Genomic DNA, 16,700 nt, shown 5'->3' on the forward strand with positions numbered 1-16,700 from the left:
GCCAAAAGTAATGGGACAAATTAAACAATCCTAAATCTAACTTTCACTTTTTAATACTTTGTTGTAAATCCTTTGCAGGCAATTACAGCCTGAAGTCTGGAACGCATAGACATCACCAGACGCTGGGTTTCATCCCTGGTGATGCTCTGCCAGGCCTCTACTGCAAATGTCTTCAGTTCCTGCTTGTTCTTGGGGCATTTTCCCTTCAGTTTTGTCTTCATCAAGTGAAATGCATGCTCAATCGGATTCAGGTCAGTCGATTGACTTGGCCATTGCATAACATTCCACTTTTTTTATTTGGCAAACTCTAATCTGGTCTTCCTGTTTTTGAGGCTCACCAATGGTTTACATCTTGTGGTGAACCCTCTATATTCACTCTTGTGAAGTCTTCTCTTGATTGTTGACTTTGACACATATACACCTACCTCCTGGAGAGTGTTCTTGATTTGGCCAACTGTTGTGAAGGGGTTTTTCTTCACCAGGGAAATAATTCTTCTGTCATCCACCACAGTTGTTTTCTGTGATCTTCCAGGTCTGTTGGTGTTGCTGAGCTCTCTGGTGCGTTCTTTCTTTTTAAGAATGTTTCAAACAGTTGATTTGGCTACGGTAATAGGATGACTGAGCGCTAAGTACTATTGTTAATTAATTCCTATTGATCTATGTTAAAAATAGTAAATTCAAAAATAAGGGGGCTTTAAAAAAAAAAAACCTTTTAAAAAATGTTTTTTTTTCTTTCTCTTTTCATTTCTGTAAAATAAATAATTAAATTAATAAAAACAGTATGCACCAGCAAGACAAGCAGGGAGGGGGAGAGGGTATTAGGATAGGTAAAAAGAGAGGCTCCAATGTTTAAAACTCTTTTAAAAACAATGTTAGAGCAGGAGGTGATATGATATTCAATGTCCAGATGATTAGGAGGGATAAAGATATTTTAGCTACTGTCCCTGACTGCCCCTACCTGTGGGTTACTCTGGGACTCTTGCAGCATGCGATCTTCTCCTCCTTTGCTGTGCAGAAAACTCTGCGGGGATCCAACTGGAGCATGCCACAGCGGCTGGTGATGACGTCACTTGCCGGGAGCTTGCTGCTCTCTTGGTCCTGCTTAGAGTTGCACACTGCTCTGCTCTGTCTTCCAACGTTTCACGTCCTTCAAGACGCTTTGTCAAGGATATTTTCTTAATGAATGGGTGTTGTTTAAATAGCAAACTTTATTGAAATTAAAAATGGTGGCCGGAACAGGAAGTGACCTATATTTGGAGGTAACCATATGTTCCTATTAGTCACATCATTAAGGTCTCTTAGAAATGAATAGGGTAGAATAGAAAAGTAGGGAATGAAGGAAAAAAGGGGAGGAGAAGCATGGGAATAAAAGAAAAGAGAAAAAAAAACATTTTTTAAAAGGTTTTTTTTTTTTTAAAGCCCCCCCCTTTTTTTTAATTTACTATTTTCAACATAGATCAATAGGAATTAACTAATAATAGTACTTAGCGCTCAGTCATCCTATTACCTTGTCTAAATCGAACTACACTGAGCTGCTTACATATACACAGCACAGCATACTATTATCTACCTCAAGTTGGTTTGGCCACACCTAATGTTTTTGCTATCTCTCTGATGGGTTTGTTTTGATTTTTCAGCCTAATGGTGGCTTGCTTCACTGATAGTGACAGCTCTTTTGATTTCATATTGAGAGTCGACAACAACTGATTCCAAATGCAAATGTCACACCTAGAATCAACTCCAGACCTTTTACCTGCTTAATTGATAATGAAATAACGAGGGAGTAGCCCACACCTGTCCATGAAATAGCTTTTGAGTTGATAGTCCCATTACTTTTGGCCCCTTAAAAAGTGGGAGGCACATATAGAAACCGTTGTAATTCCTACACCGTTTACCTGATTTGGATGTAATTACACTCAAATTAAATCTGAAAGTCTGCAGTTAAAGCACATCTTGTTTGGTTCATTTCAAAGCCATTGTGGTGGTGAATAGAGGCCAAAATATGAAAATTCTGTCAATGTCACAATATTTATGCACCTGACTGTATATATATATATACCCATATATCTATTTATTACATATCTGTCTATCTACCTATCTGTAGATGTGTGTATCTATAGATAAACAGATATAGATGCATGTAGCCTACATCCATCTATATACAGTATATCTATCTGTATATAAATGTGTGTGTGCGTGTATATATATATATATATATATAATGTATATTAATGTAGGAAAATCAAGGTGCGGCACTCGGCATAGAAAAAACGACTCCAACAATGTGGGTATTGGATCCATGTTGTTGGAGATGTTTTTTCTATGCCGAGTGCCACACCTTCATTTTCCTGTTGATGAGCCATTCTGTGAAGGTACCGGCGTCTGCTGTTGTACTTGTAAGGAGCGCCGGATACACAAGTATTTATGAATATATATAGATAGATAGAAACAAAAAAGTGGGGCACTCACCAGGTTTATTCATGCATATAAAAGTTGCTGTTCATTACTCACATATTGTTAAAGGTGCTATAATGCTCAAACGTTTTTGGACTCAGCAGAGCCCTGCATCAGGAAGCACGACCAACACAACACAGCATGTACAGATTCCCAAATCACCTACAATGGTGTAAGTGATTTGGGCATCTGTACATGCTGTGTGGTGTTGGTGGTGCTTCCTGATGCAGGGCTCTGCTGAGTCCGAAAATGTTTGAGCATTATAGCACCCTTAACAATATGTGAGTAATAAACAGCAACTTTATATTCATGAAGAAACCTGGTGAGTGCCCCATTTTTTTGGTTCTATGGTTTTATCTACGCAAGTGGATTGGGGGATATCCCAGTGATTTCTTGTTTCATTGAAGATGTGAGTGCAGCCTCACTTTGGATATATATATGTAACGGTGAGAGACTGGCACTCTGTAGCAATGTGTCAACTTGCTCCGGTGCCCTCTGAGTAAATGAGTACAAACAAACAGCAAGCAGCGGCACTCGGAGTCATCCAACGGTAGCAAAAAGATGTTTACTGTGAACAAATCACATTACCAACGTTTCGGGACAAACAAGCCCCTTTGTCAAGGTTTCATTCACCTTGACAAAGGGGCTTGTTTGTCCCGAAACGTTGGTAATGTGATTTGTTCACAGTAAACATCTTTTTGCTACCGTTGGATGACTCCGAGTGCTGCTGCTTGCTGTTTGTTTGTATATATATATATATATATATATATATATATAAATATATACACAAAACATGAAGGAAGGTGGCAGCACTCTTACTTTTAGTGAGGTTCATATATTTGTACCAAACATGCCAACGTTTCAGGAGGGGGAGGGGGCTCCCCAGAGATATCCATGTAACGGGCCTCAAGATTTCTGTTGCCGGCCCTGATATTGAGAGCAATGTTAATAGCATAGTAATATTGAAAATACAGGAATAATTAATACTTAACCTTTATTCCAACTACAGTGTATTTAATATAAACTCACGTAAAGTGTGATTAGGTGCAGAAAACACAACAAAAAACATATTGTAATAGGATTTGCATACCAAGTTCCTAAATACCTCTATGACGGTGAAATATTACACAACAATATATAAAATAACACATGATAATTACATATAATAAATTTTAAATACCCCCAGGTCCGGAATAAATTTGGGTTCATCTCAAAGCTCATTCATTGGATATAGTCCAAAATTGACAGTTTTAATTCTGCTCCAGTTGAGCATAGGATTGGAGTAAAGGCATGGATGTGGAGATCTGTTATACAGGAGGTTCTGCTGCTTCCCATCATACCAATCAGTATTAGATAGGAAGTGCAGTATCCCCTGGAAACAACAGTTGGTATCAGTAATCCTGTGCAGCCGTTTGCTTCTGCTTTCAAGTGTCATGGCCAATCCACATTAGTGGATGAAGGGCTATAGGGCACCTGATGAGAGAGCTAATGAGCTGTCTTGGTACTGCTAGGAAATGGATAGAGAAATACAAAGTGAGTTTGCAAAATAAACACTATAAGTAACTGTTGTTATATCTGGGTTAAATATCAAAAATTCACATTATAAGGTGAGTTTCTCATATCCACATTATATCCTGTTATCTATTATTATTATTGTACAGCATCATAATAAAGCATAGAATTCAATCATGAGCATACAATATCATTTAATATTATAGAGCTTTGAATACCGTAAATTCACAAATTGAAGAATTAGTGAGTAATAAACTGCATACCCATATGGAGAGTAATCAATTGTGAGGACATGTAGATAACATGTATGCCAGGAGCAAACTGTTCAAAGTGCAGTGTGTCATGAAAGTGCCATTGCGGTGTGATCAGGCTAATAATTGCTTGGTCACTATAAGTACACACACCAGATCACATTAAATATACAAATGTTGCCTAAGTTCATACATAATATATTACCAGCTCAACAAAGATACTGGCTTCTCCACTCCCCCAAAATGGTGGTGACATGTCTACATTTTGGGAAACAGAGGCCGTAGCTTCTTCCCTGCTAGTTAGTAATCTCCATATGCTAAGCTTTGCCAGGATCAAAGATTGTGGATTGATTATGCGGTCTGCTACAGTCACAATGTATCGAGTGCTGAGCTGCTCATGAGCCTGCCAGGCACTCTGCTAAGACCCCCAGGGTGGCTGTTGTAAGATGAGACAGTGAGTGAAATGCTAAAGATGCACACTGTTTAATGTCAAAGTTTATTTTGCAATCACAGAGGGCTGACAATGTGTAAAAAGTTTTTTTTAGATTTTTTCAAAGATAATAAAAAAAAAAACTACGTTGTGAACACTTTCCGGATGCACTGTATCTGAGAAATCTCCTTCATTAGGCAAGCTAACTCTGGGGACTGCAGTTTGGCCATTTACCTAGCTTTGAAATGCTATAACTATCACTTTACTGCAAGTCTCTTTCGGGAGAGGCTCCTTTGAGAGTTGCTGTTCCAGCAACAAAGTTTTTGTTAAACACATACTTGCAGTAACTTCTTATCGCTATTGCTGCAATCTGTGTCTTTAAGAAATAACAGTTTATGGGGCCAATCACAGTGTTTGTTAAACAGGCCCCATAATGTCATACCACTACAGGTTTGATTAGTTATTATATAGTACCCAGCATCTGACAGCTGTCAAATAATGATTCTTGCTTGTAGGAATAAGTAGGTGCAGGTCTTATAATTTTCCATACAAAAATGAAGCCAAAACTTTTAAACTGTGATCCAGAAAACTATTAGTCTTTTTCTCTGGGTAATAAAACAGGCAAGCAGTATTTAGGGTCTGAATGATGAAATGTGACAGAACATATCCAAAGCCAACATATCAAATAATGCTATAAATGTTGGACATTTCCAAACATGAAAAGTGTTTTTTTTCCATTTCTGCTTTAGTTCTTTAACCCTATAATTTTAGTGCATGATAATGACTAAAGAATGGACAATACTGTACTATTTCTACCATATGTGCAATAGTTGATTTTGAACTGTGCCATTTTCTCCTGTCCACCATAGCCGACGTCTTTATTTGCTATCATATTAAAAACTCCATCCCGGCATAAGATAACACTTATCAATAAACTAAAACATTTGTGTTGGCTCTAACTTATCTTTTATTTATTTTTTTATAAATACATAACATATGTTGGTGCATATTTGTAATGTGAATCTCCATGGAAACCATATCCGACAATACCAATTCAGCTAGATGTGTGTTTTCTCTCTCCTATCTGATTAATGCATATATTGTTTGATTGCACACGTTTTAATATAAAAATCCAGGGCAGCCACTTTATAAATGATGGCTACATCAGTTCCAATTGTTAGGAAATAAAGAAAACGAGGATTCCTTTCTTTCTCTCTTTAATTCCCTTCATTTAAGTAGGAGAATGTGCAAATGTGTAAAGTAATGTAGTACTATATTTGCTTTGGCACGCTGTACATACAGAATTACACATGGGATAGCTATAAGCAAAACCACATGCAAAAGATAAGGGCTAATGTATGTGGAGCAATAAACAACAGGATTGTGTTTCCAAACATAGTTTACAGCATGGCCTGAGAGGTTCCTGCTGATATATGACAGTACAGTCCAAGTGGATATGTTTTATTAACATACCGCAAACGTTTGATAAAGGACAAAAGCGAAATTTAGCCAATTCCAAATTAACTCAGGTGATTTTTAGTTATGGGATTTGCAAACAGATGTTAAACATACACATACAAACTCCTTAGAATGCTGACTATGCACTTTGTGCATAATAAAAATGATTTTACAAAGTGAGCAACATTTATGATTATGAGTATTTTATAAAACATGAACCGTTGGAACAGTTTAGTTAGCAACATACTAGAGAAGAGATGAGACAAAATTGTGCAAGAATTTACTTTCTTGGTGGTAGTGGTCATTTTGCGAATTAAGGGATGTATTAACTAAAGATCGATTTTGGATTCTGTTCGATTTGCCATTCAATTTTGGTTCGATTTCCATTCGATTTTGATATTGGAGATTTACTAAAGCCAAAATCGAATGTCAAAACGAACAGAGGGCCCGATTCAGACCCGCTCGCTAGGCTGTGTTCGCACGCAGCAAGCCGATGTTTGCATTCTGCGCATGCATATGCATCGCAGTGCGTGAACCAGTGCGAGCGATCGGGAAGCGCTTGCTCGCTGCACATAGACAGCCAGACTGATTGAGTGACAGGAGAAGCCGTATGTGGGTGGTGACAGGGGCTGGCCGCTAGAAATGGGGGAGTGGAGGTGCGAACGCAGGCGTGCCTGAGTGTCTTAATGCCATTTCAGAGGCGTGCATAATTATGAGGCAGCGTCATTGTACATGTCACATGGTTGAAAATCACACTGAATCACTCACAGTGCTTGCGGTAGGGTACGGTCAGCCACAAGCGCTGCAATCGCTTCCAATGGTACTCTATGTTACCGATGGTTGCATACACTTCCTAGAGATGACGTGCACAAGTGGGCATCTTAAGACAGGCTGGTGGGCATCTGCATACACAGAGCGATCGCACGCTAAGACATAGTGTGTGTGCTAATGCCTTATCGTGCGATCGCATGCCTTTGACAGATTTGCATATGCTGGGCGAGTGCGAACGCATCTTCCGAGCGGGTCTGAAACAAGCCCAGAAACTGAATTTCACTCAAAATCGAATATAGGCAAAACATCAATGCTTTCCCATAGTCAAATATAGGATCCCTACATTTACTAACATTCGATTTGCAAATCGAACGTAAATTGAACTTCAAATCCCCAAATGAATAGAATAAGGAGCTTCTAAACACCATTCTGTTGGCTGGAAATTGATTGTGATGCCTTTAGAAGTTCCCAAAAGCATGTGGGGCAGTCTGGCTGTATGAATAATGGCTGCTCAAGGCTATGCTATGCTGTGCACCTACTGTGATATCAGGGGCATAACAAGCTCCTTGGGGGCCCCATAGCAAATGTGCATAACCTCCCGCCTCCATGGTGGGGTTCAACCAACATAGCCAGGCAAACAAAAAAAGTAAAAAAAATTCTGTGTATATTCACATGTATGCAGTATATATATCCATATAAATGTATATATCCCCCATATACTACGAAGACCTCATCACATACTATTTAGACCTTCTCATTTGCCACCCAGAGCTGATCGCATGACACTAATGCTGCATACACACGTAAAGATTTTCTGTCCAACCATCCAACTAGTTGATTGGTTGGAATGAAAATCTGGTAACGTATGGCAGTAACTGATGATCAGCAATTTGCTCCTAAATGCCAGAAAACAGATGAAAATGGTCATCAGATAAGTTTGTTAAATGTATGATCTAAACATTTTTTTCAAACAACAGTTTTTGTCCATTTTCCAGCATTTGGGAGCAAATTGCTGATTGTCATTTGCTTTCATACCTTACCAGATTTTCATTCCAACCAATCAACTAGTTGGATGGTTGGACAGAAAACTTTGCATGTGTATGCACTATTAGGCCTCTCTATGAGCCCCTTACATTTCACTTAGAACTCCACACCAAAGGGTCGCATGTCACTTACTACTGTTGTTAAGGTTGAAAATTGCCTGCCTTGGAAACTACTGATTTTACTGGAATAATTACCTGAGTATGTGTATACTGCTGGTGACAGCAATGGAATGACTACTGGCAATAACAAAAGAAAACTTGAGCAAACAAACAAACACAAAATAGGCAGACTGCCTTTACGTCAGATTGGAGCTTTGGTGGAAATGACTGATACATGAAATTGTGAACTGGCTATAGCTCATCTGGGGAGTTTTGATGAGAATGCAGCAACAAAATGTTCATTCTCACCTGCATAAAACACTGAGTTCTTTATTTAGCATTTTGATTTATTGGATTGGTATGAAAATATGTTACTTAAATTTAAAGTAAAAATTGGCAACAGCTGGCAGGTGAGGCTCATGAAACATTACTATAATGTGTTACACATTTCTGTCATGTGAAGAAAAGGAAAGCTTACTGTCATGTGATTCCCAACAGCAGTGGGATGAGGACAAAAATGACCACTATGTGATAAGCTACATGAGGAAACCATGCCTACATTTCATAGCATCACAATTCATTTTCCCAAAACATAAATCATATTTGGGACAATGTGACTACATCTGTTAATAATAAAAACTTTACACTGGCTCATGAGTCATCTACATCAGAACTCAATAAGTAAAGAGGGAAAACATGCCTTTATTACAAACAGTCACACACATTCTATTTTTGCAGATGAGGACAATATCATATTCATATTCGACAATGAATATTGAGAGTGCAGGTGATGGTAGGGATGGCCATCGACCATCGATGATTACAAACCATTGATGGTTAACCACCAATGGTCGATGGTTTTGACACCAATGGCACAGAGTTCCCCAATGTTTTCTTTTCTCCCCTACCTAATGCTGGGACATGGAGCTTAGCTCCTCCTTCCCCCCGGCACTATCCACGAATCCGCGTCCCCAAATCTGATTGGCCCGCTGTCCCATAGAGCAGGGCTGACTAATAGAGTAGGGCTGACCATTGATAGGCAAAACCATCAATGGTTTCATGCCAATGGTTACACACCATCAATGTCAACCATCAATGGCACCATCGATTGTAACCATCGGTAGTTAACCCACTGACGGCCATCCCTAGGTGATGGCAAAGAAACCGTAATACAGATAGATTTAGCTCTTAAGCAATTCTCAGTAGCTCTGAATCTCCCTTCTACAGCTCTTTTACTCCAAGCCTCAATGGATCTGAGCTGCGGCTCCCAGTCTTGACACACTGTCTCCGGCTCTCAGTCTCACTCTCTGGTGTCTCTGCAGCTGTCACTCAGCGCACCATCAGCAGGTACTCAGTGGCTTCTGTCACCCTCACCACTTCAGTGATAAAGCTTTGCCCAGTCTCTTGTTTCTCATAGCAGACCTGCGGCACCTCACCCCATTCTGCACTCCGCTCCTCCGAGTCTCCTGATTTCAACTGCGCATATGTAAACTCCTGGTTCTGTTGTTGCTTTGTCTCTGTTTTGGTGTGAAACAGCTTCACCTAGTTGCAGCCTCCTAAATTACAATGTCCAGTAGCTCTTTTGGAGCCAGGGGTTTTACAGTTTTCCACTAAAAATAAAAAAATGCTACAGAAGAATCTTGTAGATCAGCTATTATGAGATAAATGTTTTGCTCAAACATTAGCTCAGACATGACCTCTCTAAGTTATGTGTGTGATTTCTGTTTGCTATGTGTTGCCTATGCTAAATACTTTTGACCACAATCTTGAGGTTTTAACAAGTTCTTAGTATATAAAAGCCTAGCCCTTTCTAAAGGTCAAGGAATGTATATGGCGTTATTGAATATGCTTTCCGGTTACATTGTCTAACCTCTTGTCTGATCACCTTTTACCTTGAGAATTCTTATCAAGATGTGAGTTCCCCTATCTCTGGATGAGCTATAAATGGATACTTGTATGAATCTATAACAAGCAGTTATGGGCAGCGTGTGCGTAAGTAACTGTCCTTCAACTCCTCAGCTTCAGAGATTTTGTGGAATGCTCAATTTTGTAGGACTTAAAAAGAAACCGACTTCATGTAACATTATATAAATTTGTCTTCCATATATATATTGACCAAAGTGGTCAATTTAATTAAGTGCAACTATGTAATGTCCATGAGTAACTGTGGCTGAATCCAAGGCGGAATCCATGAGTCCGGGGTGAGATCAGGCCACAAGGGGGGGGCAATTTCAGCTGCCGTTGCTGTCATTTCTACACTATTACAATGGCAATTAGCTCATAATTGAATTGACCCCATAGTATCTTATTTATGATTCAGTTGGGAATGTATGTATATTATGCACAATGTTTGTGTGCCCTACTGTTTTAATCATTATTAATGTACATACATATCTTTTTTCAAGACAAAAACTTGCTCTTTAAGGAGTTGCAATGCAAATAAGTAGTGGTGTATAATTTTTGATTATATAGTGGGGTTTTTCCATGGATAGAGGTCAGATATATTAAACCCACACTGTAATATATAAAATAATATGGCACAAGCTTATAGTGGATTTCATAAAATATACACATTTTACAGTTTATGCAGTGCTAATGTGAGGCATCTGGCTTTCCAGTGCCCCAACTTAGCTGCTGCTATTTGGAACAAATAATACAGCCCCTTGATGCTTCATGGGGAGTCTCAGGAGCGGGCAAATGTGCAGTCCAGGAGCCCAGAAGATTAGGTTCATATCGGAGAGAGTCTGGGAGCGTTTGCATGTGCAATCCGGGAGCCCGGAACAGTAGCTAGAGGGGCAAGGTCTTGTCAGAATCCTGGGGGGAAAGGGCAGCGGGTACACAATTATATTGTGCCTAGGGGTGGAGTGGCCCCTTAATCTGCCCCTGAGTCTATGCACAATAGTGGGCATTTTACTATGCCTGCAGTTCTGCATATTGCATATTTTTTGGGAATGCAACTTATGTATTGTATGTATTATGTATGTATGTATGTATGTATTATGTATGTATGTATTATGTATGTATGTATGTATTGTATGTATTATGTATGTATGTATGTATGTATTGTATGTATTATGTATGTATTATGTATTTATGTATGTATTTTAAACTAACTGTACTGTAGTTAGCCACTTAATCTATAATCTTCATATAACACAAATAATTACTTCTGATGCATTAGGGCACCCCTTACAACAGTTGGAAGTCTATCTAGTTATAATAATCACCCATATGAGCCAAAGTTGTTTTAAGTTGTTACACCTTTGTGAGGTATTAAAGGATTTTTCTTGAGCAATACAATTTATTATTTTATTTATAGAGAGTCTAAATTATAAGAAGTATTTCACAGAGAAGTTTTAATCACTAACATCACTCCTAGCCCCAGCAGAGCTTACAATCTATATTCCCTACCACATGGACACACACGAACACACACACAAACATTAGGATTCATTTCTTCAGGATCCAATTAACCTACAAGTGTGTTTTTTGAGTGTGTGAGGATAACAGTGCAGACCAAGGAAACCCATGCATATGTGGAAAACATATAACATTCTAACAGCTACAACTTTACCTTGATCTTACCAGTTGTTTTGGCTCACAATGGGCACAGAATTCGTTGCTAGGCATTGGGTGCTGGTGTCAATCAGCTAGCGCTGCTGCTACATACCCTGCTTCTCTGATCATTGCAAGGCAACAGCTTCTCTTTGCCTTCAGGGAACAGCATAGATTAGTTCTTCACGGTTTTTAAGGCTTAATTTTATGTGCATTTGTCCTAGAGATTTCTCCTAACCCAGTGTGCTGAACCTATGTTTCTGTAAGTACTTTTTTTCTGTGACTACAATTGCATTTGGATTCTGTTTCTGTCTCCTGCCATGACCTCGGCTTGTTAACTGGACTTTGTTCTCTCTTCCTTCTTACACTGACCTTGGCTTGCTAACTGGATTCTGCCATTGTTGCTGCTTGAGTGTTACTGCACTTCCTCTTGCCCACTGCCTGCCCTGGATCTCTGATTGTTAATTGGCCTGTACTTTTGTCCTCTACCTGCCCTGACCAAGGTCTGCTATCTGAGCTTTGCGGTTATCACTGTCTGCCCTGTACCAGGGCCACGGCTGTAACTGTGGGTGTATAAGCAGTGCTACTTCTTAGAGTGCATGGTCCTGTGGGTGGCACTGTCACTGCCTCACGGTCCCTGCATCTGGCTAGCAGAGTACCTGGAATGGCACTCTGCAGCAAGAATCGCTGCTGCAGTGCCACCCAGAGCATCCTCTGGACACTACAAACATGGACACTGCAGCCTATACAGCACCCCATCCTCGGGATGCTCCAAGCACTGCTATTCTTCTGGAAGCTGGCAGTCTATCCACTTCAACATGACGTCATGCACACGGGGGTGTGGCCGACAAACAGCACCTAAACACCCAGTTATGGCGCTGACCAGGGATGTCTATATTTTACACCTGGTGCATCCATACCTATAGACGTGATCTACTATTCCCTGCCTGCCTCGTTCAGTGTTCCATATACCAAGTCCTGTTCCATAATACTATAAGATAATAAGTCCCTACTATCTGGGATTTGAAAGCCTGGACGAATACATGTACCAGTGAGTGTATTGAGCTCAAAAGGAAAGTCAACTTGCTGTAGTTAAAGACTTCTTAAGCTGTTCTAGGGATCTTATTTTCTATCCACAGGTATTGTCCTAACTAGTATGTTTTGTCTCCACAGCTGAACAGGAATCTCTGTAGGATTAAGTTAAGCACATGAGCATAACTTGGCATGCACAGAATTTGCCTCAATCACAAAGCAACAATGAAATTCAGATTATAGTCAGAAGTCAGGTTACCAATTTATAATTGTCTATGATAAAACAGTGCTCAATTTCACAAGCCAGGATCTTGTTTGTTGTATGAGGTTTCTGGTCCAAGCTGTGTAACTAGAAATAGTCAACATGTTCATTTTTATTTTTGGAACTAACATTTGGTCTGCGGTCTGCATTCTGTCCATTGCTGCTGGTTGTTCCAATCCTGCATCTTTCCTACTCTCTCTAAATCACCTAGAGGCCAGCATGTTGTGAGCTGAAGTCTCAGTCACAAAGTGAGGCAGATCGAGAGTAGCAAGTTTAGATAAATATTTCTCACCCGAGTTTGCAGTGTTTTCTCTGCTCAACTCTCCCAAACAAGCAGCTTTCACATATCAGTGAGATATGTGAAGGCTGCTTGTCTATATTACCTGTAAAAAAGGGTTAACATGAAAAAAAATGATGTAGGGTCCCTCCCAAAAAGCATAACCAGCCCTGGATAGCTCAGCCAGTGCTGGTTCCAAAAATTACGGCGAAAAAACAAGTAGGGTTACCCCATATTACAGGAACCAGCACTGGGCTTCTGAGCCTGTCCAGGTTTTAAAAATAGAGGGAAAAAATTAGTAGGGGTCCACCTATTTTTAAAACCAGCACCGGACTCAAATCTAGCCAGGGTGTAATGCCACAGCCAGGGGTCCCTATCACCGGGTATCCTTGGCTAAAGCATTATCACCCCCAGCCGGGGCTGAAGCGGTGGGTGCAAGGGTAATAGTGACCCTACGTCATTTTTTTTTATATTAACCCTTTAGATAAGGTTTACATGCAGAAACATATACAAATCATACTAATCTGTGTATGTTTCTGCCAAACTCGCAGCTCAGGAAGTGGTCTATTTGAAACTTCTAATTAGCTGTGAGTTTGCTACAATTAAACCCAAGATTGTAATCTCGTTTATTAGTAAATTCCAGAGTTGTATCTTTTTCATGAAAAGTACTTCCGAGTTTGGTCAATAGTGAGTTTGTTCGAGTTTTTCAGTGAAAAGAGAGACATCTCACCTGAGTTTGTCTTTAGAAAATTTGCGAGTTGAAAAAAATGCCTAAACTCACCCGAGATTGCTATCTTGGACCAACACGATTGTCAGTAAATTTACCCCTATGGCTTTGTTTTGTATGTGTAGTGCAATACATGGTTTTTTTTAAGCAATCTGTTCTTATTGAGACAAAATCAGTAAACATACAAATAGCCACGGAAGAACCATAAAAAAAAAAGGTAAACATTGCATTAACATTATACATTACTTTATATATATATATATATATATATATATATATATATATATATATATATAATTATATATATATATATATATACAGTATATATATATATATATATATATATATATAAACATTCCAGTTTGGTGCAAACATATAATCATGGTCACGTCTTATAACAATACAGGACTATATTGAAGTACCAGTAGTAATTAGAGAGAAATGAAAAGCAAAAAAAACAAACATAAGAAAATAAATAAATGAGAAAAAGGAAGAACAAGGGAAGAAAGAAGTAGGAGAAGGGTGTCATCCGTGTGAATCATGTTGTCTTTGTTGTGATGTGCATATTGTATTCAAGGGTTTCTTCTGGAAGCAAATCAGGGTTATAACTTAGAGGCGTGGGTAGCGAGATCCCTGGGCTAAAAGAATATTTTTTTTTCCACCACTGAAGCGTTGGCCACAATGTGGGGTTTGTTAAACGAGGACATTTAATAACCCATGGGAGAACATGCAATGTAGCAGTGCTTGCGTGTCCCACAATTAGCGGTCATTGTTTAGAGACCGGCAGTCTGGATAGCTCAACAATTCTAGCCAGATGGACCAAATGGTAATATGTTTGAAAGTGAGGAAGCTGAAGGCCACCTCTAGAACGACTTTGAGACTGGGATAGTAATGGGCAAGGCTTGTAACAAATATAGGACCTTAGGAAGGATATTCATTTTAAAAATATTGAGTCAGCCCAACCATGACACTTTTAGTGAAGACCATTTCTGAAAGTCCGTTTTAAACTGTTTAAGTAAAGGAAGAAAATTTAGTCTAACTAAATTTGTATTAATCTACTATATAAAAGCAAAACTTTGTCCTTCTGTCTTTCTATACAAATCCACAGTTTACAAGCCACGATCGTGAAATTTTACATACGAGCGTATTAAAACACCATGGAGGCAACTAAATAATTTGAAATCGAAATTAATTACTGTTAATTTTTAATTAATGAAAAACCACAATTTTTGCATAGCATTCGCCCTCTAGAGGTCAGGTACGGAATTACAAAAGGAGTTAGCTTATCCACTATTTTTTCGTTTTCTATCTTCTCTACTATATCAAAGTGAAAATTTGTCCTTCTGTACTTCTGTCTTTCTATATAAATCTACAGTTTACATGTGAAGATCGTGACATTTTACATACGAGTGTATTAAAACACGGTGGAGGCAACTAAAAAATGTTTACATCGAAATTAATTACTGTTAATTTTTAATTAATTTAAAACCACAATTTTTGCTGAACTCTAATTGTGGAGCCTCACGGCATATGGGTAGGGCCTCGGGGCAAGCGTTTTATGTTGTCATGTTTTGTCATGATTTTAATGTTTATTAACGAAGAGAGCTTTAGCAGGCTTTGCCAGCATTCTCAACTCTCTGACTATACCAAATTACACAGCAACATTTTATTCTTTCTTCCAACTGTGTCAAAATGATGACTTTGCAAGGACCCTGCTGTACTATGAGCTGCCAAAATATTATACATGGAATGCTTCTCCCAAAGTTTTTCTGCGCAGAGAACAGGGAGTCGCTGTAGATGGTCATCCTGGTAAGAGCAACAGAAGCTCTTGCCCGTTTTTACACTGTACATCCTACAAATTTTGAATGCTTCTATCACCGAAGTTTGCTTTACACCGTTACAGGTCCTACTTCCTTCGAAGACATTAGGACTGTTGATGGGGAAGTTTGTCACACTTTTCGTGAAGCCTGCCTAAGGAGAGGTTGGTTGGAGGCTGATGTGCAAACAAACATTCTTAAAATCCTGGGCAACACCGGGTACTCCAGCTGGTAGGAGATAAAAGAACCTCTAGATATTTGAGCTGAGATGAGTGCCAGAGAAACTGGAATGAGCTTTTAAAGCCGGCCACTACAGTCAGAAGTTGAGATGTTTATTGCTACAAATTTAGAATAGTTTGTTTTAAAGTCAGAAACCTTGCTGAATCTATTAAACTCATGCATGAGGGGCAGGGAAAGAGGTCACCGGTGCAGAAATAGTAGCCAGAAGATCGTCAGCAAACAATGCCAACTTATATTCATGTTCACCAATCTGTAAATCTTTGATATTATTACTAGATCGGATGGCTCTTGCCAATGCTTCCATGCACAATACAAAGATATGGGGGATAGAGGACACCCTTGATGAGTACCATTTTTAATCATAAAGGAATCAGACAAGGCTCATTAACCCATACCTGGGCAGAGGGGAAATGATATAGAGCGAGAAGTCTATGTAGACAATGAGAACCCAACCCCAGACCACGAAGAAGACCTTCCATGAACTGCCAATCAATTCTATAAAAAAAATGGTAAAAAGAGTGGAACCACTCATAACTTTTGAGTGTGCACAACGATCAATACCTATAGTTGAGAGAACAAATAGTAAATAGCGAATCATCCAGTAGATCCAACTAAATAGCTGCGATATTAATACAAAAGTAATCAAAGAAATTAACATCATTAATTAGGAATCTTATACATATCTGAGTAGGCTCTAGACCAAGTGGCCCTCCAGCTGTTGTTGAACTAAAAATACCAGTATGCACTGCGCCAATTTTAGCATGTCCAAATA

The sequence above is a fragment of the Taudactylus pleione genome, unplaced genomic scaffold (assembly GCF_031769625.1).
Source record: "Taudactylus pleione unplaced genomic scaffold, aTauple2 ptg000127l, whole genome shotgun sequence".
Classification (NCBI taxonomy): domain Eukaryota; kingdom Metazoa; phylum Chordata; class Amphibia; order Anura; family Myobatrachidae; genus Taudactylus; species Taudactylus pleione.